Consider the following 4,925-nt stretch of genomic DNA (forward strand, 5'->3'; position numbering starts at 1 on the left):
AGTTCTATTCCATCTAGAAGCTCATTTGCCCTCCAACTTCCGCATCATCACCATCCACTCCTGCCTTGCGGGTAAATGTCCCATGGCCACAACCTTGCCTCCTCATCTGCCAATCCGAGAAATTAATTGCTTCGGTTTCACGGGAATATTTCACAAAGAATCTTGATAAAATTCCAAGATTCTTGTTTCGGTTTCACATATAATATACCCTTCCCAATGTGTTAAGCAAATTTATTTTGGTTTCACATCAATATTACACAATTGTTTCTAAAAAAATTCATATGGATTTCGCTTCAGTTTCAAATATCACATCTGTTTGTCAAAGTTTTTTCTACCTAATTCGTGTTAGTATAGGTTTACAATTGGATTAGGTTGACCTAAAAGCCATGAAGTTTACACAAACTATGAGACAAGTTTAACTGTTAGGTAATTTTGAAAAGGCCATCCATATGTAGTCATAATCCACATCTGACGAAACTTGCAAAGAACAAAACTGAACAAAAAATGCCATAATCCTTCGTTCCAGTAGCACAAAATCTGTAAAGGAGATTAAATCAAATATACAGGGATTTGGTTGTGACTGATTCCTATCGCAACAAATCTAAGCACTGTATAAAAAATGAATCTCCCTCTCCGGCAGGAAGCAAACCAATGGGCGTTGGCGAGCGGTGGTCGTTTTAGCCTTAGTGCGGAGTAATTGTTGTTCCCAAGTTTTTTTTCTTAGTTCTTTTTGAAACACTCTCAGTAGCAATGTGGTCGTCATGGTCGCCCTTCTATGTGTAATCTGTGGTTGTACTTTGGCCTTCTTTTGGGAGGAGGCGTTTTGGCTCATAGGAGCAAATGCTCCTATTATACAAAATAATTAAAAAATAATTTTAAAAATGACAAAAAATTCTGAAATAATTTTTTTGCTGTACATCATGACATTCTATGTTAGTGCACAAGTTTTCGTGGAGAAACAACATTTTATGTGGTGTGTACAAAAAAGACAAAAAAATGTCCTGTACGTAGTCATGTTATAGCATCAAAATTTGTCTTTTTACAGGAGCCATAAATTTTTTTAGTTTTTTTTAAAAACTTGTGTACGAACATAAAATATGTAGATGTACATGTAAAATTTTATTTTAGAATTCTTTAACACTTCGAAATGTTGATTCACATAATGGGAGCAAATGCTCCTATGAGCCAAAGTGAATATCCCCTTCTTTTGGCCTTTCTTTCTCCTTAATATATACATGCAAGGTTTTTGCATGGTTCCAAAAAAAAAATGAATCTCCCATTACATGAGGAACAAACCCAAACCAATGACCAGATGGAATTACACAAGGAGGACTTCAGGACGGCCATATTATACCTCCAAATCCGTCAAGGCTGCCAGCGCCGGTGTCTCAGAGCCAGGGGATCCTGCGCTTGCCCAACGGCTGCGGTGTCTGGAGGAGATGCTGCCCGAGGAAGCCGCAGTTGGTTCCGCGATCTGGTTCTATCTCAGACTACTGGCTACGAGAAGGTGGAGAGAGGAGCGAAGAATTGATGGGATCCGTGGTGAATCTGGAAAAATCACTATTCCTCACGGAGGAGACTAGTTGAAGCGGAGAGAAGGGGTGCGAACCAGATATTATTGTTGGGAATGGAAAGGGCCAGCCGCTCTGACAGGCATCAGATCGTATGTGCAGGTATTTGCTACTTGCGCCTCATGTATCGAAACGGTAAGCTATAAACGGTAATATACCCCAGACTGGAGGCGCGCATCTAAAGGCGATGTGACACAAGTGCTTAACATTAAAAGGAAGACTCAGATATTAGAGCTTGATTTATATGATGACGAGATCAACTAAGTTATGAAAATCAGCACTTATAAGTCAGAAGAAAATATTGAAGACTGTACCATAATTAATACCGATAGCTGTGACCTTTACAACTAATATGAACAAGCATACCCTTCCATCAACCCACGAGTGTAGATCAATTCAGTATCCAGAAAAAACGGCAAGGCTAACCTGTATTACTTGTAGTACTGAAAATGCTGAGACTTTGCATTACTTTAAGAACATGTATATCAGAAAATTTGACAACAACTGCAGAGAATTAAAACACTAACTCCTTCATCAAAGAGGTAAACACATCCTTTGATAAAGCCAAATCAAATCGCAGCCATCTCAGCAACAACCTACAGAAAAGTAAGAGGAACAAACTTCTGAAGACCGTATCACACAGAGTTGTCATATATAAATCACAAGAAACATCAATTTAGAAGAAGCTTGTGCATTGTATGTGTACCTCAATTGCAGAAATCATTTTTGCACCCCAGGAATCCATTGTATGTTTCCACTTCGGTAAGTCATGGAGGATAATAGGGTATGAGTTCAGTATGTGACACAGATAAATGGTCAGGTCTGATCCATGCAATCCATTCAGAATTCACATTCCACTAAAGGGATCATGTGAAATGACAGCCTAAATGGGTATTTGACGGGCGAGGGCCAACACCCCACATGTAACACCATTTTGGGTGAGGCCCCTTAGGGGTGGCTGGCTGAAGCTCTTCTGGCATACTCTTGATCCTGTCTAGCATCTCCCTGTCGACAAAGCTGCGAGGTACCCAACCTTATCATTTAAAACAGAATCATAATTCATTAGCAATACAAATGGGTCAAACTAAGGCACCACACATTCAACGCAATACCAGTGTACTGGATTCTAGTGGCAAATTATAATGCATTGCGAAGGTTTATACAAGAGCAGGTCGAACTTCAGTTTTTTTGTACAAACTGTACACTCTGATCCTCTCCTGATATTCACCCTACAAAATAAGACCAGAAAAGATTTATTCTAATATGAGCATTTTGTACTTGAAACAAAATGAAGCCTAGCTAGCACAAGATAACAAGAAAAGGCTTATACTAAGTATTTGAGATCTGAATAAGCAGAAGGATCATCAATTTGATCTTTCAGTGACCTCTACCTATCCTGGAATGAATACATGCATACCTCTCGCTGAACTGGACCATATCTGTATCTGGAACTGAAGTGCTAAGCATGTATGAACACTCTTAACTCCTGACGTTCAGCGAGAGGGAGCACTGTGGAGGCGACGCTGCAAGATACAGATAATCCATTCAGAATCTTCTGGCGCAGATGAAGAAGTTGCGAGACCCCATATCCAACACCTTCTCGTCATGGTTCAGCGCTGCACAAGAAACGAAGAATCCATCATCAGCGATGAGCGATTGATAGAGTGGACAGCTTCAGAAATCGAACGAGGTTCTCTTAGAGGGAATACTTGGAGAGAAGCAGCTCGAACCGTGCGGCCGCATCGACGTCGTTGGCGTCGGCGGGGAGCGGTGGCCCGTCCCTCGGAGATGTAGGTGGCTACGGCGGCGTGCGCGCTGTCCGCCAGGGCGGGATCGGCGCCCAGCACGACGTGCACCGGCCACAGGCTCCGCTCCACCGTCACGTTCTCTAGCAGGCTCGTGAGCCGCGGCGCCGACCTCTCCGACAGAACCGCCACCGGGTGGTCCAGAAGCGCCGCCACCGTCGCAAGGGATGGGGGTCGCGCGGGTGGATGAGGAACCAGATCGCGTGGGGGTGGGGAGAGCAGAGGCGGCTAGGGTTGGACATGATAGAGAAGAGCGAAGGGGGTTGTGATCGCTCCAGGAAAGGATTGCGTGGTCGTAGGTGGGCCTGGCCCATGTTGGCGCATGCGGGCGAGCGGAAGGTGATCGAGGGTGACGACCAAAACTTTGACGTATGGAGAGGTGGGCAGAATACGGAATATGTTCCTTCTCTTTAAGTAGTGTAGATTTCTGTTTATGTATTCTTGACATCATATAGGATTCAGGTGTTAAGGATCATTGTGCGTCTCTGTATTAACCATATTTGTAGTGCTTCCCCATCAAACTCGAGTCAAGTACCCAAGAGGAGCTAAAATTTTCCAATATATTGTTTTTATTCTTTAATTACAGAAATATTGCATGTTTTAAAAAAAACTTATTGCAGTGCCGGCCTGGCCAATCCTGACTGGGCCCTCTCGGCATGGGCTAACCCGAAAGGCCAGAGGGGCAGGAATCTTTACAGAAAGGCCTCGAGGTCTAGAATTAAAGAAAAAAAATACAAAGAAATAGCCTCGAGGTGGAGGCACGATTTCTCTACATATAGAGCGGCAGGCATAAGTGCAGGGATCCCATCTCCAATGGGCAGCGCTCAGCGTCGGTCGGCCGACGTGGCCTGCTGAAATCGGTTGTTGTCCTGGCCGTTGGATCGCGATCCGGCGTCCACAAACAGCCACGCCAATGTTTGCATTTACCCCCTCAGGTTTTCTGAAAATCAACCCGCAGTCCAGGGCCAGTCCATTTACAACAAAAAAACATGTGTTTGTAGCAATGCAAAAGTGGTTAACAACATTTTATTTATTATAGATTAGTTGACAACAAAAATCAAAAACTATATTTACAAAAATGACAAACGATTACAACAAAATAACCAATATGTTTACAACAACAAACTAGGAGCAAAAAACATTTTTTTGGGGTGTTTACAAATAGTCAGTTTCCATGCCATAAATATCTTTACACCAAATTAGTAACATATTTACAACAATAATTAACAACAAAAAACAACATTTTTTATATTTGGATGTTTACAATAATACTTAGCTTTCATACCAGGTCAGTAACATATTTACAACAAATAATTAGCAAGCAAACCATAAAATAATTTAGGTGTTTACAACAATAATCCACAACAAATTTACAACAAAAAATTCCCATAGCATAAAATATATTTACAACAAATCTCCAAAATATTAACAACAATAGTTAACAGTAAAACCAACAAAAAAATTATTGGGGGCGCAACTGGATGGGGAGTAGACGGCGCACACGCCAGGAGGAGCAGCGGCGGCGCGCTCGTCGGGGGAGGAGCAACGG

The 4,925-nt window shown here is 42.3% G+C and overlaps 1 long non-coding RNA gene across 1 annotated transcript; it reads right to left on the reverse strand.

Annotated features, from left to right (window-relative positions):
- Positions 1 to 1,769: 1,769 nt before the first annotated feature.
- Positions 1,770 to 3,318, reverse strand: LOC139835023 (uncharacterized). Its single transcript, XR_011750725.1, has 4 exons — positions 3,281 to 3,318; positions 2,989 to 3,187; positions 2,278 to 2,800; positions 1,770 to 2,167 (listed from the first exon to the last, which is right to left on the reverse strand). It is a non-coding gene; the product is annotated as an uncharacterized lncRNA (long non-coding RNA).
- Positions 3,319 to 4,925: the final 1,607 nt, after the last annotated feature.

The sequence above is a fragment of the Lolium perenne genome, chromosome 1 (assembly GCF_019359855.2).
Source record: "Lolium perenne isolate Kyuss_39 chromosome 1, Kyuss_2.0, whole genome shotgun sequence".
NCBI lineage: Eukaryota > Viridiplantae > Streptophyta > Magnoliopsida > Poales > Poaceae > Lolium > Lolium perenne.